Source organism: Cebus imitator, unplaced genomic scaffold, assembly GCF_001604975.1.
Source record: "Cebus imitator isolate Cc_AM_T3 unplaced genomic scaffold, Cebus_imitator-1.0 Scaffold108, whole genome shotgun sequence".
Taxonomy (NCBI): Eukaryota; Metazoa; Chordata; class Mammalia; order Primates; family Cebidae; genus Cebus; species Cebus imitator.
Window position 1 is genome coordinate 2,711,259 of NW_016107423.1, and position 27,898 is coordinate 2,739,156.

The following is a 27,898-nucleotide window of genomic DNA, read 5'->3' on the forward strand; positions in this document are numbered from 1 at the left end:
AAAGAAAAAAGAAAGAAAGAAAGAAACAAGAAATGGCAAGGTTAGATGTTGAATCTGCTCCTGTATATTTACATATAGATATGTATATTTTAAACTATACATCAAAATGGAGTGAATGTCACTAATTAACTGATGCTAAGAAGCAAGACCAATAAATAGCTTTTTTTTTCTTTTTTACAGCATACATTCAAATCCAAATCCATGACTAAGTAATGAATACGTCTAGTACTTGACTCACTGGTTCCATTCCGGAAGTGACATTTGATAGTGTTTCTCAGTCATTGGTTATGTATAGGCTCCTGCATCAGATAACCTGTTGCTACACAACTACTCCAAAACAGGATGCTTAAAAAAGCAAACATTTATCTCACAGTCTCTGAGGGTCAGGAAACCAGGAGTGGCTTAGCTGGGAGATTCTGGCTCAGAGCCTCTCATGACATTGCAGTGAAGCTGTGGCCAGCAGGCTGCAGTCGTCAGAAGGCTGGGGCTGGCAGATCCACTTCCAGGATAGCTCACTCGCATGGCTGTGACAGGAGCCCTCAGCTCCTCATCACATGAGCTTCTTCACAGAACACCAAAGGGTTTTCACGACATGGCATCTGGCTTTTCCAGATTGAGTGACAGAGAGAAGGAGACAGAGTGAGTCACACTGTATTTTATGACTTCATTTCAAATGACCACTTCTTTAGTATTGCATTGGCCACACAGACCGACATTTATACCTTGTGGGAACAAAGCACCCAGGGCGCAAATACCAGAAGGTGGAAATTATTAGGAAGCATCTTAACAGCTATCTTCCACAATTTCTTTTGAAGGAAAAATAAAGTCAACAGACCTTTAGTGTTGGTATACCTTATTTGTACTATTTTATTTTGCCAAAAAAAAAAAAAACCACACACACAAAACTAAATATAAACCCTTTTGATATAAATAAGTTGCACAAAAAACATACGATAGCTTTCTCTTTGTTGGCTAGTTCAGAAGCATCAGGCCTCGTAAAATCCAAAACTTTGTCAATTCTTGGATGCAAATTTTAATATGATTTCCCTTGATAACTCTGCAACTGTCTTGTTTGTTCACATGAAGATAAGTTTCACGCTGCAGGGTTATTGAAACCTGAACTCAGTAGGTATCTAATCCGCTTACTGCTAGAATCAACAGAAAATTCTGCACTGCATTTTTACTGCTGCACTTTTTGCTGATGAATGGTTGCAAGTTTGTCTGTGCAAAAAATGGAATCTGCATAATACATCTGTTCCCAGCAAAAATATGGTACTGGCTGCCACAGCACAAATTCTTTGGATTTCAGCATGCCTATATTCTGTAGGCCCCAAAATGATTCCTTTCTCCTGCCCCCTTTCCAATTTGAATCTCCGTGTCATTTTCCTTTTCAAATGCTATGGTATCATTTGCCTTTACCATACTTGGCACAAGAGATCATAAACGAAAATTCAAAGCAGTTACTTAAATCATGCAACAAAGCTCAATTATAAGGACAATCTCTAAGTGACATAAAACATGCTTATATTATTGTCACAGAAATTGAAAAGTGATCACAACTTCTGATGTACTGAGATAAATGTTATTCCAACATGTAACCCTGTCCTGAGGCCACAGTTTAAGCCAACACCCTCAATCAGATGAAAAAGGAAAAAAGGATCCATATTCATCTATAGGCACATCAGCATGTTACCCAAAGAGAGAAGGGGGTAAGGAGGTCACTGGAGGGCATAGCTTTTGCCTACACCGCTAACACCTGTCTCCATGTGTGCTGCAAGTGTGGGCATCATGCCTAGATCTGAGCCTTCCTCTTCTGATTCTCTCTCATATTTTTCCTGTCTTCTAGATTGTGAGACTCCCATTTCTAGCCAGATATCACCACTTCAAAGGTGTAATAAAAAGGCCAGAACTGCAGTGGGCATTAGGGAGCAGTTGCTGCCATGGAGTTGGCATGGTATTAGAAAACAGCATCCACATGTTGGAAGGGATTTCTGAACCCCTTTGCACTTCACGTTCCTCTACCTTCCAGAAGATACTCTCTGGGCCTGAGTGCTTCTTAACAAAAAATTATCTGGCTTTGACACTGAGCATGGCTTTCAAAGATGATGGGGAGCCTCTGACCCTAGAAATCTAGACTGTCATCCAGCAGCTGTTATGTTTCTAAGGGTGTATCAAAAGTTTTTGCCCATATGAACAGATAAAAGAATCCTCACGAAGTAGCTTCTTCCCCCATAGTGCAGAAGGCCCCTTGGTACCAGCTCACAGAAATCCTACAGGAGGAGGTTGTAGTTCCGCCTTCTCTGGCTCTGTCCATTGGGCTTACTGAAGCTGGCTCCAATGTCTGTACTGGAGAGTCACCACGTGTGGGGTCTTCCTGCTTATCCTTCCTCTTGCCTGCTGCTAGGAGATGAGAGTCCACGTCCTCATTGAAAGAGACAGGCAAGTTAAATCTCTCACACAGTCGAGCATGCACCCACTTTAGGCCTCTGTCAAAGAGTAGCTGCAGCTGCCTTTTCTCCATGGAGAAAGCCACCTGCCTGCCCTGCTCTCTTACTTATCAGGACGTTGCCTGGGGGTGCTTTTCCCCAGGACTGGAGAGAAAGCACTGGGAAGCTGGGAAGTGAGGTGTGCATGTGTGCCTGTGCTGATGCCTACTTCACTCCAGAGCCTTTGCTTTTTAAAAACATACTTTAAAAACCCTAAAGATAAAAATCTTAAAAGGGTGTGCTGGTGGTGGGGAATGATTGAAGACAGAGAAAAGGCTTTGTTAAGAAACCCGTTGGGATAAGATTCTCTGATATACTCAGGGTCCAGCTCATGGAGGGGAAGTTCTCAGGAATCCATTTGACTGAGGGTCACGTTCATTCTTTGTTGCTGAACTGCCGCAGGGAATCCAAAATACAGCACAAGGAGGATGAGAAAACCCTCCCAGCAGCTGAGCCAGATCTGCCAGCAGTAGGCTTGGGTCCCCTGGGCAAAAATTCCATGCAGTTTATCGGCAGTCAGACTCACCTTCTATTGCTAATGCAAATATACCCTAAAGATGCCACGAAGGGCATCATTAAAAGTGAGCTGTCAGCTCTCACTTTAGCTGCTGTCATCCAGGCTGGGAGGAGCCGACAGTATCGAGAATCGCATTAGATCTGCAGCCAGGAAGAAGTTTACAGCATGACATCATGAGGTTGTCAAGGTAACTGGCCAGGCTACCTCTCTGGACTCCTGTGGTCCATAATGACAGGATCTTTAAATGAAAACTGAGCCACAGGAAGGCACATGCAGAGAAGTGCCATGCAGCCTGAGGTACGACTGCTGGCAGCCTCTACACTCAGGCAAGTGGTGCCCACGCTGGGATTGTGTTGCTGGACTGGATCACACAGTGATCAACAGCAGTGCAACAACCCTCGCTGACCACTGTGAGATGGGAACGACTCTCTCTGGTGTTATCAACTGCCATGAGTTCCAGAAGAATGCTCCCTTCCCTGCCCTCACCCTGACTCTGAAAGAGGCTGCGAAACTCAGAATCCCTTTTACTCTCTGAGAGCACCAGGCGGCAGCGTGCTTGTCCATCCTACAATGGACCCTATTAATTTCCTAGGGCTATGTCACAAAGCACCACAAACTGGGCCAGGCATGGTGGCTCATGCCTGTAATCCCAGCACTTTGGGAGACTGACACAAGCCATCCCTTGAGGTTGGGGTTTGAGACCTGCCTGGCCAACATGACGAAACCCATTTCTACTAAAAAATTCAAAAATTTGGCCGGGCATGGCGTTACGTGTCTGTAGTCCCAGCTACTCACGAGATTGAGGCAGGAGAATCACTAGAACTCCGGAGTCAGAGGTTGTAAGACTCCAGCTCAAAATGAACAAACAAACAAACCCCAAAGCACCACAAACCGAGTGGCTTTAAACTACAGAAATTTAGTGTTTCACTGTTCTGGAGGCTAGAAGTCCAAGATTAAGGTATTGGCTAGGCCATGCTCCCTCCAAAACCTCTAGGGGAGGATTCTCCAAGCACCAACGATTTCTCGGTTTGCAGCAGTCTCCAGCCTCCACCTTCATGTACCTGTGGCTCCACATGGCATTCTCCTCTGTGTGTGTCCCTGTGCGAATTTCCTTCTTCTTATAAGAACACTACTCGTATTAGATCTGGGCCCACCTAATGACTTCATCTTTCCAAAGATTTGATTTCATCTGCAAAGACCCTCTTTCCAAATATGGTCCCACTTACAGGTTCTGGGGGTTAGGACTTCAAGGCATTTCTTAGGGAGGACAAAATTCAACCCGCAATAGGCCCAGTCTTCATTCTGCACAAAGAAAAGTGCACATAGGACTTGTCCAGGCCTGCAGCAAGACAGGCCCTGAGTGAGCTGAAGACAAGAAGAAAAACAAGCTGAAGCCATGCTGTGGGAGCAGAAACGTTGGTGAAATGCAGAGCAACCCTTGGCCTTGGAAATCAAGTCTACTTGGTGACTCCGAGCCTGCCAATAGCTACCATCACTGCTCCTGTCTCCTTTTCTGTGACTAAAAGAAAGTCTTTGGAACAAGGAGCTCATCAGTAAAGCCAACTGGGCGGGGCTGCACTTTCTGCCAAAGGGAGTAGAATGTACCACCCCAACCGGTGCCATAAGAATTATTTTGAGCTAAAGGCAATTGAAAAGAAACAGACACAAGAAAAATTCTCAGCCCTCCCTTTTTCTACCAGAAAGGGCAGGTTGATTCTTAATCACCAGAGACAATGCTGGATCCTTATCTAGACCGTACAGAGGAATCTGCATAACAAACCTTACATAATCAACCCTTGTCTACCAATAGTTTCTCCTCTGTATTTACATTCCCATAATCTGCACCCCCGGAAGCTCAAAGTCCTTTTCCTTAGTGTCACTGCTTCTCCAAAAAAAAAAAAAAAAAATTGTCCTTTTGCAAAGGTGCTATACAAGCTCAAATTCAAACCACCCCTAGAATTGCTCGTCTCGGTGTGCTAATGTGAATGCACGATGCACATGCCCATAAACTTATGTTTGCTTTTCTCTTGTTAAGCTGTCTTTCACCAGTGTTATTTACAGGGTCCTCACTGAAGAACCCAAGACGAGTAGAAGAAGAAGACTTTTTTTTCTCCTCTACACCATAGTCATCAGGAAAATATACAGAAGAAAATCCTGGTTTTCTGTTCAGTATTCCTCTCCAAGAGGTCTAGGCTTGGCAAAGATTTCTGAGTTCTGTGAATCCTTCAGCCGGAGCAGCTCCGGAGGAAATGCTCCTGTGAGATGTGCCTACTTTGCTCTCTCTGAATCGATGCTGTCCCTGTGAGGTTAGCACAGAACTTTCGCATCATCTTAATATCAGGAGCCTGCCAGAATTCTTTGGAAAAATATTCCTCTTGTGAATCAAAGAAACAGGGTGGAGAATTCCACTCCCAGAAGCCTAAAAGACCTGAAGGCTGTGTCTCTCCTCTCATGCCCTTTTTCTCAGGAGTGCAGACAGGAGGCTCCGAAGATTTCTGCCAGAAGCTCATACTGTGCTCTTTGAAACATCACCCTTAGCAATGGGATGAAGACCAGGGACTCTGAAACAGCAATTTTCTTTCTGGAAATAAGGATATGCTTAACTTCAGGTGCAAAGGTATTAATGAACAATGAAATAAGAGAACGTGATTCCCAGAGCCAAAGGAAGTAAGTAGATAAAAGGAGAGATTTGATGTCCATTCCAGAGTTTTTTTCCATGTTTAGGGATTATTTTTTCCACATCCTGAAGCCAACTTGGTCTTAGGAAAATTGTGCCTTTCGTGTAGTCACTTGCTGGGTGCTTTACATAAATATCTCACTTAGTCTTCACAGACCCCTAAGGAGGTAATGCCGCATAGCACCAGATAGCCAAGGCTCTGGAGTCTGATGGTTCCACTGAAGTCCATTCTCCCACATTATACCTCCGTATGTGACTCCAGGCAAGTTCTTGGTGCTGTAACATGGGAGACCCAAATTCCAATTTCATAGCATGGTTGTGAAGATTAAAAGAGAGAACCTGTTGAAGTGCTCAATAAACAATGGCTCCTATTATTGCATACTGTGAGTATGGTATTCTTACTCTCTACAAAGGTTTCTGAGATTCAGAAAGGCTAACTAACATGCTCTGGTCATAAATGTAATGTGCCGGACAGAATTCAACCTGAGATTGTCCCACTGCAAGCTCTGTCTCCCTCAGGGTTGACTATTATGCATGACTGCCTCCTTAACCATCTGGGCCAACGTTGCCTTTGGGGCTTCCTGACCTCCATTTCAGTTCAGGCTCCTGCCTTTGAGTTTCCTCCTGGCAGCCCAGTACTCTCACGGGCAGTCCTCAGCCCAAAGCCAAGGGCTCCCCTTTGGAACCATCCTCCCCAGAGGCCACCTCCGACCAAATCTCTTCTCTCATCAAGATGCTTTCCTCAAGATCCCTTCTGTCAGTGCTGCCCTTGGCTTTCTGACGTGAGCATGACCACGCAGGTTTGAGAAAATATCAACAGCTGAGGGTAGTTTAATTCTTTCCCTTTCAATAATTCAACAACAGCACGAAGGACAGTATTGCAAGCCACCTGGCCAGGCAGTGAGAGCCACTGCTGATGCAACCCAAGCTTATAAAACATGGCCCTGCTTCTCAGAGAATTCACGGTCTAGAAAGGAAGGAAGACATGAAAATAATGAACTCTCATGCTCTAAGGAAAGTGGTTTTGAACTGGGCTGATGTCTATGAATGACGTGCGGTGGGAGCACCAAGGTGGAGACGTATTGGCTGGGTCTGGATGGCTGGGTCAGTTTGCACCAAGAGACATATGGCAAAGCATTACAGATAAGAGCAAAAGATAATAGAATAAACATGAACCTGAGTGACCTGAAGGTATAGGCAGCCAGAAGGCGAAGGATAAAACATGGCTTTAGACCCACAAAGAGGCACGATGAACAGGTCTTTGAATGCCTGCTGAGAAAGCCCTTTGCATTTTCTCCTGTAGGCCAGTGTTCCTGAAACTTTAGCCTAAATGAATCAACTGCCGACTTGATAAAGCACAGTTTTCTGGGCCTCACCCCTAGAGTTTTTGATTCAGTAGTCTAGGGTGGGACCTGAGAATTTACATTTCTAACATTCCCAGGGGACTCTGAGGCCGCTCCTCCTAGGACCACTGTATGAATCTGTTCTCACACTGCTGTGAAGGAATGCCCAAGACTGGGTAATTTATAAAGAATGTAGGTTTAACTGACTCTCAGTTCCTTGTGGCTGGGGAGGCCTCAGGAAACTTGCAATCATGGCAGAAGGCACCTCTTCACAGAACCGTAGGAGAGAGAATGAGTGTCATGCAAAGGGAGAAACCCCTTCTAAAACCATCAGATCTTGTGAGCACTCACTCACTATCACAAGAACAGTATGGGGGAAACCCTCCCCGAGATGATCTCCACCTGGCCCCACCCTTAGTACACGGGGATTATTACAATTGAAGAGTAAGATCCGCCTCAGCCAGATATTAAAGCTTGCAGGAGGAGGATAAACTGAGATTGACATTATAGAAGGGCTGTAAAACAATAACTGTAATACAAATGCAAGTTATTATTTATAAAGATCTTCCAATTCCCCCAAAAGAATATAACATATATATTCAAGGAAATTGTTACTAGGACCAGTAATTTTTTTTCAAGAACACTCTAATAGGCAGTTTTCTTTGTTTCACTGTGTGTTCATAAATAACTCTTCGTATGTGCTAGAGGAATAGAAAGAAATGTGAAAGCTGTTAACAGTGAGGAAAATAAATAGAAATAAGTCAAGTGTAAGATTATTCAGTCGAGTATGTTTAGTTAATGTATAAACGATGATGAGTGACATTAAGTTACATGGCTATTCTGGGAATGTTCACTTAATATCATCTGAGTAAAGTAATTGGAAAAAGCAAACATTCATCTGTTTTATTAATATATGTAATTTAAAAGTCTCCAGGCCTCCTCAAACTATGGGTTCCACTGAGATCACACTGACATGCATTCATAGATTTGGCTGGCAGACATGATAACAGGCCCTCTGTATAACTACAGGCAATATGCAAAGACTTCAATTAGTCTAAGAGTCCCTGGGGTATTTTACATCTGTTCATGATTATTTCCAGTTTTTGTTGATGTCCACCACCCACACACCTCACAAAAATGTACCTTCTTAGAGAATGTCTTTAGCATCTCAAAAACCATTTTTTGCAGGGTTGCAAAATTACATAACCTCTGAAAAGCCTATAGATCCTACCTAAATGGAAATCCTACAGTGTCAGATTCCAGAATGGCGGGGGCGGGGGGGCTGGCCCCTTTCCTTGGTTCTTGCAGCTGGATCCTGGGGATGGGCAGGGGAATGACCAACAAAAAGCCAACAGCCTTTTCTCTTGCTTCATGTCATTTAGATTAAGGCAACTCTCATAAAATGGCCATTACCAGAAAACATACCACCATAGAACAATCCTTACTGTTTTACAAACATTATCTCTTGATCTCAGATATCTTGAAAGCTTTATTGGCCTTGTAGTGGTGACTCTGGCAAACCGACTTTTTAAAGAAAACAGGCAAGGTATTGAAAAACAGAAAAGAAGTAAGATATAGTCTCCAGCTCCAATGAGACTAACCACAACCACACTTGGCTAGTCTAGTGATCCGCATACCCAGCCATTTGCAGAGCACTCCTGGCCTCCCCTGTAGCCCGCTCTGTGCTTATAGAAAGTTCATCCCTGCTGTGCTAATTTCCCGGTTGCTTTTCTCTGGCAAGGGGACATTTGTGCAATTCTCCATTCAAGCTGTAAAGAATGACTCTCAATCTTTTTGCTTTTGATGGGAAATAACAGATCAGGTCGCCCTGCCTTCCAGAGCAACACAATGGAGGAACATCACAGGTAACAGCCTTTGTGGCTGGGCTCCCAAGAGGAGCTGCTGCCACCACCCCGCTGCTCTGCTGCACACGTTGTGATGCCCTCCCTGCATGCTCAGGCACAGGGAGTCTTGGGGGGTTGTGTATACATGGCTGCGGGGGGGTCCACATTCTAATAAATGGGTAGTCTCCTCTCAATTAACTCATTGCAGGTAGCCACACATTCAAATGCTGTAGAACCTCTCCCCTAAACAGTGACAAGCCTTTCCTCTTTTTGTTGGTTTTCATACACACACAAATGATAAATTTACCTGTAAGTTATGATCTGTGCAATGCTCAGACACTGACCATGTGTTATCCACCTTGCCTGGAAGAGGGTATGAAATCCAGCCACACACAGCAGAGCCATATGAGTTGATAGAGTCGGAAGAGTTGTTTTGAGCTAATGGGAGGTTTTTCCTTCTACCATACTCCTAAGGAGACACAATGCTACTGGTGTTACTTAACTCCAAATCTAAATTCAAAATCTTGATGTTGTTGCTCATAACTAATTTTACAATCTTTCATCTTGTAACTTATTTTTTAAAAGATAAAACGTGCAGTGGAAATCGCAGAACATTAAATCAATGTCATTATCTTTGATTTCTGTTTCATTTGGCATTTAGAAGCAAACCGACTGGGATTATGCGAGACAGTAGATTTGGGGTTAAAACTACAAACAAAACAAAAATTGTGGACAATTTGGAAAGTTTTGTTAAAGTGTGAGGTTGACATGTTTCCTTCTAATTCTTTAAATTCCATGGAAAGAAAGGTTTAATCTGTTAATTTCTTTTATATCTTGAACATTTCCTTTTAAATTAAATACAAGGTAATGAATAATTACTGTGTTCTCTAAATCCTTCCATTTGTCTAAAAAACAATGGTGCCAATAAAAGTTAATTTTTTAATGTAATTTCTTTGCTTATAGTTATACAAATGTTCACTAAAAGTAATCACTAAGTCCATGAAAAATTTGGGAGAACATTGATGGAATAATGGTGAAACAGTTTAAAAACTGTCAAAAATAAACACCAGCCTCTCAATTTCTAAAAAATGTGAGTTGCTAAGGATTATTCTTGTATTAGTCAAAGTTGTCCAGAGAAAAAGAACTGATATGACATACATTAGATAGAGATGTCAATTGTAGGAACCATCAAGTCTAAAGTCTGGCTGGCAGGCCCTTAGGCTGGAACTTAGGCAGAGGCAGGCTAGAGACAAAATTTCTTCTTCTTCCCAAAACATTGCTCTTAAGGCCTCCAGTTGGCTGAATGAAGTCTGCTCATACTGTGAAGGTCAATCTAAAGACTGTAAATATTGATCACATCTGAAAAATATCTTCACAGCAATATCTACAATGGCATTTCACCAAACAACCAGACACCATAGCATAGTCAAATTGGCATGTAGAATTAACCATCATGCTCCTTAAAGTAGAAAGTGTGCTGGCTGTGTGCAGTGGCTCGTGCCTGTAATCCCAGCACTTTGGGAGGCAGAGGCAGGTGGATCACCTGAGGTCAGGAGTTCGAGACCAGCCTGGCCAACATGGTAAAATCCTGTCTCTACTAAAAATACAAAAATTAGCCAGGCGTGGTGCTGGGCACCTGAAATTCCAGCTACTCAGGAGGCTAAGGTAGGAGAATCACTTGAACCCGGGAGGCGGAGATTGCAGTGAGCTGAGATCGTGCCATTGCACTCCAGCCTGGGTGACAGGAGTGAAACTACGTCTCAAAAATAAAAAAATGCTAAGAGTAAAGTTGAGAGTTGGAATTCCCTCAACTATTATTTTCCCACAAGAAACACTACTTATTATTTAGTCCTCATAGAAACAGATTTCTGTCTTCAAGAATGTATGTGTGTTTTCGTAAGAGAGTTGACAAAATTAAGCTATAATTAATAATGACTTTAACTTATAATTTTGATTTAATTATAAAATTTGGTTACAAATTTTAAAGGAAATATCTTATTCACATGCACTTATTAGCCCAGGGACTTGACATATAAATAAAATAAATTATTTTTTACTAAAGCAAATGGTGGTCTGATAATGGTGGATTATCTCATACTGAATCAACTTCTGCACAGGTAATTAATATAAATTCCATTCAAAACGTAAATCTATTTCAAGGCATCAAGAGCACCCAAAAACAAGCAAGCACTGGGGCTGGGGAGGAGGTGGCACATGAAGGAAGAAACTGTAGTGGCTGAGATCCACATTTATACAACTTTTCTCTTAGGACCTTTTTTGTCTGTAGCACAGAATGCTTAGAACTCACAGAAAGCAACATTCTTATGACTCATGGTGTTAAAGAAGGCTGTTTGAGGCTTTCAGAGAACCTGGAAATTAAGGGAGAAAAATCCTGTGAAGGATGTCACTGTAGGCATATGGGTGGGGAGCTTCCAAATTACAAATAATGACCTTTAAATCTTTGTCTGAACCCTGAGCTGTGTACACCCAAAGAAAACGGCACAGTCCAGCAGAAGGCAACAGCTGTAAGGCTAAAAGCAATCTGAGCACGGGTTTCCGTTGCTGCCTGGCACAGAAGAAAGAATTTGGAGTTTGAGTCCTGCCAATGACCTAGTTTAATAGAAAGAGAAACCTGAGATATTTTAAGTTGACAATCTGGGATAGCCAGTATGACTTTGTTGTAACTTTTGTTCTTGTCCCAAGAAAACTGATGAGTAATAATGTTGGTAAATATGGCCTGCATAAGGCATATACGTTGCTTAAGTGTAGGATTGATGCATCACAATTTGGTGAATGATGATGAAAAATAATTGTCTCAGCCACGATTCCTCTGTGTCAGGTGATAAAGTATTTGCATCAAATGCTGTCTGGTGAATAGAGGGCAGCACTTTTAACTTACAGAATCATCAAAATAGGGGAAAAGAGACCGCGTGGAACTCTAATCATCAAGATCTAGATTCAAACGGCCTTGATAAGTTGAAGAAGTGGTTAAAATTTAAGAGAGTGTAATTTAATGAACAAACCCTTAGGAAAAAGGGCCAGAAAGCATAAAGAAATACAACAAAGCAAGGGATAGACTAGTTCAGTGGTTCTTGAATTTTTGGTATCAGGACCCCTTCATTCTCTTAAAAAGTATTATGGAGGCCGGTCACGGTGGCTCACGCCTGTAATCCTAGCACTTTGGGAGGTCAAGGTGGGTGGATCGCCTGAGGTCAGGAGTTCATGACCAGCCTGGCCATCATGGTGAAACCCCATCTTTAAAAATAATAATAATAATAATAAAGTATTGTATGAATTATGTCTATTGGTATTTAATACATTATAAACTAAAATTGAAACTTTTTGAAATGCATTTTTAATTCATTTAAATATAGCAATATCAATTCCATTTTATATTAACATAAGTAATGTATTTTTATGAAAAATAAAATAGTGGCTGACAAGCCAGGCATTATTTTACGTTTCTGCAAATCTCCTTAATGTCTGACTCACTAGAAGGCGGCTACAATCTCATAGCTGATTCTACGTTCAGTATGTTAATATATCACATATCATGTGCCCTCTGGAAAACTCTACACTTGTGAAAGCATGTGAGTGAAAACTACAAGTAACATCCTGATATTATTACAAAAATAGTTTTTACCTTGTGGACCAACTGAAATGATCTCAAGAACCTCCAGGAATACCCTTAGAGAAAATGTACATGGAGTATAAATATAGCCATGCTCTGGGTCACTTTTTACACTTCCATTAACATATTTATTTTCTGCTTCTTTTCCACTGTTGCTAGTCCTTGAATCTTCTTTTTTATAGCTTTCAGGCCAGACCTGTGCTTGTGTCTCCTTCTAGACAAAGTGGGCGACCCAGATGTATCACTTCATTTTCTAACTACTGGGAGAATTTCCCTTCATCGCTGCACTTCAGGGATATCCCCCAGGTAAGGTATAAACCTGCAACCTCCTACTTCAGACTGGCTCCAGCTCATTGTACAGACATGCCTTTAAGTCAGGCTGGACTATTTTTCTCAGTCCCTGTGAGGACATAGTTGTAGGGTGAGGGAGTTGTACACATGGCAGCAAAAGTAGTTGCATTAAGAGTATGTGCCAAATGACCATGCAATATTCTGGCGTTTTCAGTACCTGCTGAAATCTAATTTTATAATTTACGATGATCAACTTCTCAAATTTATGGCTCAGTGGGTCACAGGATACCGTGCTTATGATGAAAGCTCAATTTGCATGGACATTGATATCCCTAGGACTTAATAACAAGCCACGGGTTATTTCTGAAGAAAAAAATAAATCTTTCTGGAAGAAGGTACAACTCTGCTCCAAAACCCAAAAGGCCTGCACCATGATTATCTTAATTTATCTTAATGGGACTTTCCACAATATCCCTAGAGTGTCTTGATTTACCATAGAGAATTTGAAAACTGTGGGTCAGCTGTGACATAAAGTGCAGGAAGTAAATAGAGGTGCTTAAAATGGAGCCTGGTTTAGCTGCTCCCAAATGTGATAAATTGTTCCCTTGAGCAGCCTCAGAGTTCCTGTTTTATGTGGTAAGAGTTGTGCAAAATTTAGAAACTTGTCTTTCCCTTTAGATGTAATATTCTGACATGCCCTGAACTATAGGAGTGACAGAAATTTCTCAGGGATAACAGGTACATAAATTTTTGTTGTGTTTGTATTCCATCTTTGACAGGCATGTATCTCAACGGGTGTTTGGGTTGTCTATTGGTCTATAACAAATCACTAAATTGTGGTGGCTTAAAAGAACAACAATCATTGTATTGCCTCTCACGTTTTCTGCACATCAAATGTAAAGGTCTTGGCTGGGTCCTTGTGACTCAGGGCCTTTGCTGTAGCTGTAGTCAGAGAAAGATGAGGAGCTGAGGCATCTGGAGGAAGGCCGGGCGTTTCTCTCTTCATAGAATCTCAGGACACTCTGTATGATCCTTCCACTTCCCTCCAGCAGGACAATCTTTCTGTTTATACGACAGGTGGAAGTATCAAGCACAAAGATTCTACTGAATAAAATAAAAGCCATTTGCTCTTGCATAACTAATATGGTTTGACTGTGTCCCCACCCAAATCTCATCTTGAATTGTGACTCCCGTAATTCCCACATTTCATGGGAGGGACCCAGTGGGAGGTAATTGGATCATAGGGATGGGTCTTTCCCATGTTGTTCTTGTAATGGTGAATAAGTCTCAGGATCTGATGGTTTGGTAAAGAAGAGTTCCCCTGCATAAGCTCTCTCTTGCCTGCCACCATGTAAGATGTGACTTCGCTCCTCTTTTGCCTTCTCCATGATTGTGAGGCCTCCCCAGTCATGTAGAACTGTGAGTCAATTAAACCTCTTTCCTTTATAAATTACCCAGTCTTGGGTATGTCTTTATTAGCAGCATGAGAACAGACTAATACGATAACCTAACCTTGTAGGACTCAGAACCCCTTCTGATGTGCTCTTTTGGTTGAAGCAGTTAGAAAAGCTGACCCAATAGCTGAGCCATTTGGGGAAAATATAATCTTCCAAACCAGGTATCAGGGGTATCTACTAATGTCTGCTGAAGAGGTGCTGTAGCATGAAATTAATATAGAGGGCCAGGGTGATGTGGAATGATGGGACAATCATGGTTTAGATTATGACATTCCGTAGGATAGTTGGCCTTGCCCTGAGGTGATATTGCAAAAGAATACTGCTATACCTTTCAGATGAAAGTAGATTGTTTCTAGTACCCTATTTATTAGCATAATTATATATTTTTTTTCTGGAAAAATAACTGGTACATAGCAAGGACAGAGCAGAGTTTTTTGCTTTAGAAAAGAGATTGCACCTGGAACAAGAGACATAATTTAAATCACCACCTGATTGGTTTACAATAGTTTCCTATTATTCTCCTAGACGGGAAGAAAATCTATATTTCTGATGCATTTATATTTTTGGATGTTGGCTAAAATTTACCTTGGGTTCAGTGTTGCTTAAATTTAACTTTTCTAGTTAGAAGTGTAATTCCAAGCTTGTATGTTTGACTCTTCCTACCGTAATAGTCTTTACTTCTTTTGTCAGAAGAGTTATTGTAGGAAATCTGCCAGCAGCCAAGTTTGCCTGTTATAGCCAGGCTTTCAGAACCAGGCATAATCATTTTCATTGTGTTTGTATTCCACCTTTGACAGGCAAGTATCTCACCAGGTGTTTGGATTGTCTTGTGTGACAAATCACTCTAAATTTTAGTGGCTTAAAAGAACAATAATCATTTTATTACCTCTCATAGTTTCTGCGAGTCAAGTGGGAAGGGCTTGGCTGGACATTTCTGGGTATATTTGAAGACACTGGGACCCACTGTCAGACAGACTTGGGCCCCAACTCCACTTAACCCTTGATCTCTAAAAGCCCCCACGGTTATGTTTTATGTCCTCAGAGATTTATATAGTTCAATACCAGTGGTCAATAATTCCTACATTTACTTGGTATTTTTTCCCCAATTGTTCTAATAAATGGTTGCAGATGTCTCTGAGAAAGCAAAGAAGAAAACTTGTACAATGCGTATGTACTTGTTTCAATGTCTTAGTGTTTTTCTGCAAGGATTTATGAACTGGTTCATGTTTTGGAATTGAAGGAGTGACAATGACTCTCAATCAAGTGACTCAACCCGTAGCTTCATTTCTAGATCTAGATGTGCTTGTTTGTTTGGGGCTGTATAGCTTAAGCAAGAGTTTACAAGTGTGCATTTGCTAGAGTCCAAGGGAATCTCATGCTCAATTAAGCACTAACAAAGATTCCTGTGGGTCACACTTGTGATTATAACTCTAGCCTATTATTTTTTTCAGCAAAAGATCACTTTTTTCTGGTGGTTAATTACTGACACTGGAGATTTCATCATACCCTAAACTGGGGAGCTTGTTCCAAAACCAGAATTTTTCAAAGTCTTCATCATAGGCCTACTAAAGATAACATTTCTTCTTAAGCACTTTTCAAAAAAATGCATACTTACATAGCCAATATATTTTCCAGCCTTTGGTTAAGGGAGCATCCGTGGGCCCTATTCTGGTTACATGGTAAAGGTGAAGATAAAAGAGTCTCGCAGCAAAAATCAATTAAAAAGTCTTATCTCCAGCCAGGGGCGGTGTCTCATGCCTGTAATCCCAGCATTTGGGAGGCCAAGGTGGGTGGATCACGAGGTCAGGAGTTTGAGATCGGGCTGGCCAACATGGTGAAACCCTGTCTCTACTAAGAATACAAAAATTAGCTGGGTGTGGTGATGGGCACCTGTAATCCCAGCTACTTGGGAAGCTGAGGTAGGAGTATCATTTGAACCTGGGAGGCGGAGGTTGCAGTGAGCCAAGATCATACCACTGCACTTCAGCTGGGCAACGGGGTAAGACCCCGTCAAAAAAAAAAAAAAAAAAAAGTCTTACCTCCTTATGTCTTTGGATTCCTCCTCTACATAATGTAAGGAATTTCTAATATTCTAACACCATTTAGTGTCAACATCATTGAAACCAGCAGAAAACATAAAAAGATGGAGTTTTGATCTGTGACTGTTGCACAGTGGGCTCAGTGTCAACAAACCTATTTCATCATTATAGTTTCATCTCAACCATATTTTATTGCACTGCAAAACCTAATAAACTGAAAATTTAATTTCCCAAATTTCCTTGAGGCTAAGGTTTTGTTTGTTAATTAAACATATTTGTGCTGACTCGAAGTACCTATATAAGATTTGAAGGAAAGGAGAATAAATGCAGACCATCAGCTACATCCATTGCAATAGCCATTAAAGCCAAGCAACAAAATAAAAGGAGCCGAGACCAGAGCTTTGAAATAATTTGTTACAAAATATAAAATAAAAATTTTCAAAATTTTGAATCACATAGAAAAAAATGTATAAGCTTTTCTACAGTGTTAATAGGAAAAGTGAAATATCCTTTGTAATTGATCTTCCTCTGTTTTATAATACACATCTTAGTGTCATACAAATCATTTGTAAAATAAATGCAAAGAGAAAGGACATTTGTTTTAAAATATTTGTTGATGAAATGCGTAATCAAAGTCAAATTTGAAGACTGCTAATCCAGGAGACAGATATATAGGCCAAAATAATTATGTGAAGGGTATTAAAGTTTAAAAAGCAATAGAAATTCAGATATATATGTCTATATATGTTATGTATAAAACACACATGTACATATATGTACATATATACACACATACACATACATATTTCTGTAGGCACTGTCATTATTAGACTATTCAATGCCAATGGCCCAATGTTGAAGCCTTTATCAGATATGAACATATTACTAAAGTCATTTATTTCCATTCACCAGGTCAATGATTTTTGGCTACCACTGCTATGACAAAGATATTAAGTTATAAAAACATTTATCAATGTCCTCCTTCAAAAGAAATTTGAATGATGTAGGTAGTAGACATGATGAATTGTCAGCCAAAAGGGCCAGGTGAAACTCATCAGAAACAGTTCAAATTCTGCATTAAGTTTTCAGCCAGATTTCCAAATACATAAGACCTTCTCATTGACCAAGCAGCTCAATCTCAAAGGCTAATGCTTTTTACTCTGAACTATATCATATGATCTTGTGATAGATGTAACAACAGAAGTCCTGAAGATGATTTCTGCAAAAATAATTCTGGAAAGGACTTTAAAATTCAGGACTTTTATATTAAATTAATTTCATCAATGAATATTAGACAAGGCCAGATAGCTTTTCTAAGAAATTGCCTAATAGTAATGCATTGAGATAGTGCATATTATGCAAAAATGTAAAACTATGTATGGTACTTTCCAATAGCCTTTCTTAGTTTTTTAAAAATGAAATTGGAACTGCTGAACAGAAAGAACAGGTCTATTTTTGCCTGAGCCATATTTTTAACAGTCAAAATTTAATAGAGATACTTTATCCTAAATCCTCTATTACTCAAAAAAATTTTACATTCTTTCCTAGTCATTTTCATCACATTCTGAGAGCAGAGATGATGAACCTTAGAACATAAAATTATTAGCCAAAATGACCTCTAGCAGAGATGCTCAAATCATAATAGAAAACGGATATTGAGTGATTAGACATTATATTTAAAAAATGTTCACAGATATCTCACTATTTTCCTCAACATTATCTAAAATGCAGTAAGAAACAAAAACAAAAGGAGGAGCTGCCTCTGTTATCTAAAATATGTCATTTAAAGACAAAATTTAGGTCAGTGAAAGACTACATAAGTGATAAAGGTGTCTCCTTAGAGATACCTCACCATATGGAAACCTAAGGAAATAAGATGCTCAAGACATTCACTGCTCAGAAGCCAATAACCACTTCCATGCATCTGAACATTGCTTACTCTGAGAAATACCACTTTGAGCTGATGTGAAAATTTGCAAACTGTGTATTTCAGTCAAGTCAGTCAGCCTCCAGAATAGTGGTATTTTTATTACCCCAATAAAAATTGTTGCTTTTACTCTACAATATGAATTATATTAGTAGCATATATTTGAGTATCAAGGAGCTTTACTGGGAGAAAAGTGCCTAGATAGTACCTTAATTTTAGTACTATAATTCATAATAAATATTGAATTGCACTTCTTGTCAGTGATATGTTTCTAATTATAGAATGTGAGGGATTCTATTTCTCCTGTATTTTCCTCTGTATACGAATGATAATGATATCAGAGCAACAATAAACCAACATTCTTTATTCAGTTCTTACTATATGGTACCAGATATTTTAAGTTGTTTTGTGCATTATCTCATTAATTTTCAGAACAACCCTAGGAGGTTGATATTATTTCAGAGCTCTACTACAGATAAGGAAATGAAGGCTAAAGAAAGGTTAAGCAAATATCCCAAAGTTAAATGGCTGTGTCACATCTGCACTTTGAGCTATGTGATCCTAAAGCCCATGCTCTTAACCACTATGTTATTATATTCCTCTTCCTTGAAATAAAATGTTATGTCTGATACCAAGGCAAGAAAAGCTTTTTATAAAGCCTCTTCTTCACTATGACTCATTTTCTCTGCATCCAATTTTAATAAGGACATGAAAGGTCCTAGGGTGAATGCTTTCCAGACCTGTCAGGCAGTTTTTGATGGGCACTTGCAGAGATCATGACTCATTCTTCCTCTGTCATCCTGCAAGTGGACTGTGTGTGACACAGCAACCCAAAATCCAGACCTTTTCTCCAGGGCTCATGCAAGTCTGGGACTGAAGAAATTTCAAGATGGTTTGGACAGCAGGATTGAGAAAAATAAATAAAATCTATAGAGCACTTTTTTTTTTCAGGTAGAAGTAGACAGAATCATGGTCTATAATATAAATTTACATAATAAAATATTTATTATGCAAATCCAATCATAAAATTCTGTATCAGCAAAAATAAGGTTAAATTTACAAAGAAATTATTCTTAAAATACTCTTTGAAAATCTACTTATAAATGTTATTTATTAAACAAATATTCCTAGCATTTTTTATGTGATGACATATTATTTGTTTAACAGTTTCAGAAAGACATTATTTCATGAATAAGAATCCTCTACATTTACTAAATCAAACCCCAAAAGATTTTTATTACCAGTTTACAATGATTGTACATTTAACCATGAAGAAGTGATGAGAGAGAATGGTTTAAGATGCATTTTCCTCAGTGATTTGCAAGGAATTCAAGTAGCAGTGCCTATGAAAAGTATGGGTTCATTTTCTTAGTTTTCAGTACAATGTAAACAAATAAAAGGAATCAGGACACTAAACTTGCAACTAAACAAAAGTAGTTAAGTTGAAAAGAAATTTAATTTTTTAAATCAGGGTAATGCCACTTCTCTGGCAAATTATACCGATTAAAGAGAAATACTTTGTTTATAGTTTGGTTGCATTTATCAACGACATGTGCAATAATTTTTCACAAAAAATTTTTGATGCATTTTTCTCTTTTTCAAACTTCTTGTAAGTAACAAGTTAGTGCGTTTGATGTTATAATATAATTGTAACACTGATCTTCTCAGAATCCTGAATAGGATGAGTTTGGACTTTTCCTTGAAGGCAGTCATCAGTGTAATATAGAAAAATCTCATACCTATGAGCTTCTTCTTCCCTTTCACTATGGCATAATCCTAGAAAATACTTCAAGATGGCAATTCTGGCTAACATCTCAGCATTATACAGGTATATGATGGCCATATGCCATAAAAGGAAAGGTTCAGTTAAACTTTCACAGCTCCAAATATATATATCTTCAGGAAAATTCATAGTAGGCCTTAGCAAATTCAGTTTCACTGGAAGTTATTACATAAAGAATGTAGTAAAAATTTAGATTTATGAAAAATTGTAGATAATGGGCAAAATACAAATAGTCCAGTGGGCAAGTTCTGGGCTACTGGAATGCAAGGTAGGCTGGAGCCACAAAAAATAAACTTGTTTGATACTCCTCTCACACAGCTCATCTTATCATGTGCATTTTCACTGCATCAGTTCGTGTTGTATTGATAACATTTTTATTATTTTTCCTTTTTACTGGTCTGGTCATCACTAAGAAAGAAGGCAATCAATAGCAAGGATGTAGGTGCTGTTTTAGCATAAGAAAATTTGGAATATGAAATTTTAAAAATTAAAAGCATGAAAATACTTTTAATCTATACAAAATTCAAATGGAAAACCAATTTATTGATTCAATAACTTTCAAGGTGTATTAAAATATTTCAAATTCATGTCATAAGCTAATATAGTACAAACAATTGGTGTACAACAAATGATGATTTTCAATGTGTTAATGATGTGAGCATATTTCTTGGAAGCATTTTTCAAAACAAGAACTGACCCAACATTTCTTCCACTATAGTTTTCTATCTCTTCAATTTCTTTAAAGTTACAAATGCAACTTATCTACATTATCAATAATGTCACTAAAAATAAGACCTTTTTAAAGTCTCTTTTAAGTTTCCTTTTGGTTTTTTTTGTCCATCACTGCCAAAGTGATTGTCTCATTTTGGCTACCCTGCCAGAAAAACTTGAGCAGATTATTTCTTATTTTCTGCAAAAAGTGCTACACCTCATCATCCAATTAGAGTTCTCCTGATTAGTCTACTGGCAGTAGTACACTTTTTTATATAATGCAAAACAAATAGGACAGACTTTTGGGGCATGAAAAATAAAATCTTTTCTACATTAACAATAGTACATGATATATACCAGAAATGTGGCAAAAAGACACATATGACTCTCTTGGTATCTCTTACAGTTCTCAACATTTTGTTGAAGTACAGTGTTGTACAGGTTCTTGAATGTGGACTCTGTGAATTAGATTTAAGTTTCTAAATACTTTTGGGTCTTGGTTTCTATACCTAGATGAGAGGTAAGTTAAATCAAATATGATAAATAATCCACAGGGTTAATAATATATGTGTAAAAATGTTAACAAATTATAAAATTATCAAAGTAATGCTGAAAGTACCATTATTAATGATGATGATTGTGTGACTAACTACACACTGCAGGAAAAACAAACTTGTATCTAATCCTATCTGTGGACTGCTAAGGGGCTAGGTGGTATGTGTTTTGAAGAACACAAATTCAATTACAGACTTAAGTTGAAAAGGAAAATCATGTCCTGGTAATTACAAAAAGACAATATCATGTAGTTTGCATGTAGTTTTATACTTTTGTGAGTATACAGACACCCTGCTAACTTGAAATTCAATACAATGAGTGTTTTTTTTCATTTGTTTTTCTCTTTTTTTATCACTCTGTCTGTCTCAGGCACTATGCAGATTAATCAGACACTCAGAGGCCGATTTTTCCCTCTGCCTATGTTCTGACACAGTCCTTATAATTTTCTACCGTTTCCTTTAGATAAAGTATCAGAAAAATGATGAAAGACAAGAGAACACTAAAAACAAAACAAAAAAATAACTAGAAAAAAACTGGAGGTATGAAAGGAACTTTAATAAAAAACCAAAGCCTGTATTTTGATAAGATTTAAGTAAGTAATGAAGTTTCTCTCCACAGAGAAATAAAAGATGAACAGAACCTGAGGGAGTTCTGTTATATGCAAACTTGCTGAAACTCAAGCCCTTCCAAGCCAGTCTGTGTATGGCTTGGAAGGGCTTTTGACTATTAAAAACTCCTTCCATGGTGTTTCCTAAGGCTGCCATAACAAATCAAATTAAGCGGCTTAAAAAAAAAAACGTATTGTTTCTGGGTTCTGGAAACTCAAGGTCATGCCAAGCCATGCTTCCACTGAGGGCTCTATGGAGGAATTCTTTCTTGCTTCTTGTGGGTAGTTACTGGAAATTGCTGACATTGCTTGGCTTTTAAATGCGTCACTCCAATCTCTGACTTAGTCTTCACATGGCCTTCTTTCTTTGTATGCAAATAACCTCCTTCTTTCTCCTAGAGAAACACCAGCTTTCAAACTTAGGAGCCACACGAATCCAGCATGACCCTAACTTGATTATATCTGCAAAGACGCTATTTCCAAACCAGGTCACATTCACTGGTGCCAGGCACAAGGACTTGTAGGTATCTTTTCAGGACACATAACTCTCAACCCACTATCCACAGCAAAAGAATTATTCTCTTCAAGCCTAAATTACATAATAGGGGGCAAAGATCGATAACACAATATGAATTTAAAAGGAGTAATTAAAGTATTAAATTAGATCTACATGTATTTCCTGAAAACTAACTACATGCATACAATCTGTAAATGGCGGGGGGGAACTGTTTTCATATACTATTCTCTCAACACAGAACACTTCTTTTTTTATTTCAATAGTTTTTGGGGTATATGGGTAAGTTCTTTACTGGTGATTTCTGAGATTTTAGTGAACCCATCAGCCAAGGATCATACACTGCACCCAATAAGTAGTCTTTTATCCTTCACTCCCTCCTAACCATCCACCCGACCCTGAGTCCCCAAAGTCCATTATGTTATTCTTATGCCTTTGCATCCTCATAGCTTAGCCCCCAACACACAGCACTTGTAAGTGAGAACATATACAGTATCTGATGTTTGGTTTTACATTCCTGAGTTACTTCACTTAGAGTAATGGCCTCCAGCTCCATTCAAGTTGCTGCAAAAGACATTATTTTGTGCCTTTTTATAGCGGAATGGTATTCTGTGGAAAACACAGAGCACTGCTGTGACCACATGTGTGGGTTTTCTTTTTTTCCCCCACGCTAACCAATTCTCCAGTACCAGCAGAGCATCCTACAATTCAATTCAATCCTGACACTAAATAGAATTAGTGCAAGCTCCACAGGTTAAGGCCTCGGTCCCACAAGACTGCTCCCAACTTCAGATGTCAATTGCAGATCCGAGGATGTCCTACCTATTCTTCTGACCCACCAGCTATAAATCAACCCTCTTCTTGGGTTCAATTATTTGCTAAAATGTCTCACATAACTCAGGGAAACACTTTACTTACATTTACCTGTTTATTATAAAAGGACACAAATGAACAGCCAGATGGAAGAGATGCACAGGGCAAGATACGTGGAAAGTTCCATAGCTTTCATGCCCTCTTAGGGTGCACCGCTTTCCCATATCCTCCACACGTTCACCAACCTGGAAACTCTCTGAACCCTGTAGTTCAGGGATTTTTAGGAAGGCTTCATCATATAGGCCTGAGCAATTATTAACTAAATTCTCAGTCCCTCTTCCCTTCCTGCAGGACCAGGAGAGGGGACTAAAGGTTCTAAGCTTCTCATCATGGCTTCTTTCTCGTGATCAGTCCCCATCCAGGAGCCCACCAAGAGTTGCCACATTCATAAAAAGACATTCCTATCACCCAGGAAATTCAAAAGGATTAGCATCTGTGTTAGGAACCATTGTCAAACACCAAACATAAGGGAGAAAAAAGCACTTAGTATCCTTATCGCTCAGAAAATTACAAAGGTTTTAGAAGCTCTGTGCCAGAAACCAGGGCAGAGACCAAATATACATTTCTTTTCATATCACAATATCTAACAATCTTTTAGAAAAATACTACATATTGTTCATTTTTATAACCACATAAAATAAAGATTAAGAGAAAACATTAAATGTGAACCAAATAATAGCTGACATAAAGAATACAATAGATGGGTTAAGTAGTCATATAAATCCTGTGAAAATAAGAATTTATTATTTGGAAAGACCACACAATCTCAGAAATCACCAGAAAAGAATAAGCTGATACAAAATATGAAAGAAAGGCTAACATATAGAGAAGACAGAAACAGAAAGCCAACATCCAGAAGATAGAAGTCTTTAGAGGAAAGGGAAATAAAAACAAAGAGGAGGAAATATTTGAAGAAATAATGAAAATACATTTCTAGAATTAAAAGATGAAACGCCTCAGGTTGAAAGGGCTTATATGGTTCCAATATGAAGAAACAACATCCAAACACATTATGGTGAAGTTTAAGAATATCGAAGACAAAAAGAAAATTCAAAAACCTTCCAGAGAGAAAGAAAGAATTGAGAAGGATGATAGACATAAAACCTCCATTTCTGAATTAGATTTTCTCTGTTTTAAATACTATTTAAAATTAATTATTTAGTAATCATTTTTACACATTCCTTTTCCTCCATTTAAATAGCTTTTTGGCAAATATTTTAGAAGATAAAACTTGATTGTGTTGAATGTTTCATCAGACAGTAATTCTGAAAAATTACAGACATCCTAGTTTAATTCTGTTGTGGTCAATGATAGAAATTCATTCCATTAACAATAGAGATAGTGACAAAAATTCTTCCCAGAAGTCAATAAACTCAAATAGCCATTGTTGGTTTTGAAAATTAAATCTTTAACCTTTCATTCCCTCAATGTTTAATTTGTGCCACTCTTTCCCTGCTCCTATAGGAATAAATTTTAGTGTCCTCTCATTTGTGATCTATTTTTAACAACTGTGACTGACTTAAAAGCTTTGAAAGACAAAGTTTTGTATTAGTTAATAAGTGAATAATTTAATTAAAGATTTCCAAGTAATTTTAAACAAAAGACAACCAAAATTTAGTGAACTTGTTTACCAAAAAAGAAAAAAAAAAAAAGTTTACTTTTTTGTGGAACACTAAGATTGTAAGAATTTTACAAAGTAGCTCTTTAAGCCAGCATTTCTAAAATCAAACTGATGATGGGCCATAAAGAAAACATGTACTGTCTTTTTTTTTTTTTTTTTTTTTTCACCTTTTTAATTTTTTTTTTTTTTTTTTTTTTTTTTTTTAATTTTTTTTTTTTTTTTTTTTTTTTTTTTCACCTCTTCAAATTTTATTGTGGATTAAACATTGTATTCTCAGATCATTGTGGATTCACGCATTGTTTTACAACATAGTACAGAAATATCCCTTGTACTCTTTTTTTTTTCCCCCCATTTATTTATTTTATTGTATTTTAGGTTTGGGGGTACATGTGAAGAACATGCAAAATTGTTGCATAGGAACACACATGGCAGTGTGATTTGCTGCCTTCCTCCCCATCACCTACATGTGGCTTTCTCCCCCTGCTATCCCCCCCCAGCTCCCCACCCCCCACCGTCCCTCCCCTATGTCCCCCCAACTGACCCCAGTGTGTAGTGCTCCCCTCCCTTTGTCCATGTGCTCTCATCGTTCAACACCCGCCTATGAGTGAGAACATGCGGTGTTTGATCTTCTGCTCCTCTGTCAGTTTGCTGAGAATGATGGTTTCCAGGTTCATCCATGTCCCTACAAAGGACCCAAACTCATCGTTTTTGATGGCTGCATAATATTCCATGGTGTATATGTGCCACATTTTCCCTATCCAGTCTATCGTCGATGGGCATTTGGGTTGGTTCCAGGTCCTTGCTATTGTAAACAGTGCTGCAATGAACATTCGACCCAGCAATCCCATTACTGGGTATATATCCAAAGGATTACAAATCGTTCTACTATAAGGACACGTGTACACGAACATGTACTGTCTTGATGAAGTATTTGTCTTTTAAAATTCAACATTAGCTTCTTCACAAATATGAGATAATTCATTTACTCAGCTTATGTTAAGACATATTTGTAAACCTCAACAACTCTTGATTTCTACTTCAATCACTAGAGAATCAAAGATGTTCAGACTGATATCTATGAGTTTTGTGTGCATTACAACCAGTTTCAAATATGATTCAGCTTGATAGAACTTGATGCAGAAATTTTTTACCATGCTCCACCAAAATTTATGTTAAAATAATTTTATCTTAACATTGAATTTTTAAAGTAAATTTTAAAATAATAATAAAAATAAAAACAGAAGTGGTAGCCTCACTCCTATGACCCCAACACTTTGGAAGGCCAAAGCAGGAGGATCACTTGAGCCCAGGTGTTTGAGACCAGCCTGGGCCACACAGACCTTATCTCTACAAAAAACATTTAAGAAGTAGCTGGGTGTGTCAGCATGCACCTGTAGTCCCAGCTATTTGGAAAGCTAAGGCAGGAGAATGACTTTTGCCCAAGAGTTCTAGGCTACAGTGAGTTATAATTATCACTGTTCTCCAGCTTGGGTGACAGAGTGAGGCCCTGTTTCAAAGTAAATAAAAAATAAACAAATAAGTAAAGTAAGTTTACAATAAAATTTACAGTAATGGCAGGTATATTGTCTCTGAAAAAGCACTCAAAGCTTTATTTTGATTTCATAAATTGGTTGAAAATATTAAGCTATTATTGGAAGTAATTTGACTGATTTTCCATTAGAATCACCCCAATAACACTGATTTTAAAAATTGGCATTCTGGCCGGGCACAGTGGCTCAAGCCTGTAATCCCAGCACTTTGGGAGGCCAAGGCCTCCAGGTCAGGAGATCGAGACCATCCTGGCCAACATGGTGAAACCCCGTCTCTACTAAAAATACAAAAATTAGCTGGGTGTGGTGGCGTGCGCCTGTAGTCCCAGCTACTTGGGAGGCTGAGGCAGGAGAGTTGCTTGAACCCAGGAGGCGGAGGTTGCGGTGAGCCGAGATTGTGCCACTGTACGCCAGCCTGGCACCTGGCAATAGAGCAAGACTCTGTCTCAAAAACAAAAAACAAACAAACAAAAAAAACCTGGCATTCTTCAATTGTTTGCCAAGTTGTTCTTTCAATGATAGGACCAACTTACTAACAGCTGTCTTTCACTTTTCAAACATTTGCAGGAAACCACAGAATCTAAAATGTGCAGAATAAATTTAGAGGCACAATCATTTGTTCTAAATGAAAAGTCATGTAATGAAAATGTAACACACTTCCTGCTTCTGCTCCTGTTAAATTGCATCCATGGGCATTTTTTAATAGTTGGCAATATTTGAAGTATATATTATTGCTTATTTAGCAACTTTGTATCTTCTAGTTTTTATGTGATTAGTGACAACATGGCAGCACCCATAATGGATGGTAAAGATTTCATAACTAGGCTGTGCAAGTCACACATTTATTATCAACTTTTTTGGGAAATAGAAAATCAGTCCTTAATTTTAACTAAATGTGTACCTTCAATATTTTTAGCTCTTTGTTGTCAAAGAGGCTTACTAGTGAAAAATCATTACCAAACAATAAGAAGCAATAATAGGATTCTACCTTAAAATTATTGACAAAACCACTAAGCGTTTCCAGATGGTTGCTGATAACACTTGACTACAGAGCTTCTCAACCTCTATTTCCCAGGCATATTTCATGGACATCTTAATTATAATTTTCCTTGTTTCTAGCCTATTTTAACTAACTCTACCAACTCATAATCTGCTGGCTTCAGACCACAGACCACAACACAAGTTGCTGCTCCACCACCATCCGAGCATTTTATTGATAAGAGCCCTGCTTGCTGTCTATAAAATGGAGGAATTAGCCGAGTGCGTCTGGCATGCGTGGGAAACTACCGGGCATCATGGATCTTATTTCCCATTTGGTCACAGGTTAAAGTGAAAATTCTGTTTGCTGTACATACAATTTACACACTGAAAGATGATACCAGTTGGAAAGACAAAGTGAGGGTCTATCTAATCCATCCAGCTTTATTTTCATATAACTATAAATTATAATACTTTATTCAAAAATAATAAAT

General features: G+C 38.7%; 2 long non-coding RNA genes across 2 annotated transcripts in view; one reads left to right on the forward strand and one right to left on the reverse strand.

Annotated features, from left to right (window-relative positions):
- The window catches only part of LOC119472608, a 247,208-nt gene that overhangs the window by 59,450 nt on the left and 159,860 nt on the right, over nucleotides 1-27,898 (forward strand). The window contains exon 2 of the long non-coding RNA XR_005201756.1: nucleotides 12,717-12,804. This is a non-coding gene — a long non-coding RNA (uncharacterized LOC119472608). The remainder of the gene's footprint in view (nucleotides 1-12,716; nucleotides 12,805-27,898) is intronic.
- On the reverse strand, nucleotides 729-3,351 carry LOC119472606. Its single transcript, XR_005201754.1, has 3 exons — nucleotides 3,013-3,351; nucleotides 2,256-2,422; nucleotides 729-806 (listed from the first exon to the last, which is right to left on the reverse strand). It is a non-coding gene; the product is annotated as an uncharacterized LOC119472606 (long non-coding RNA).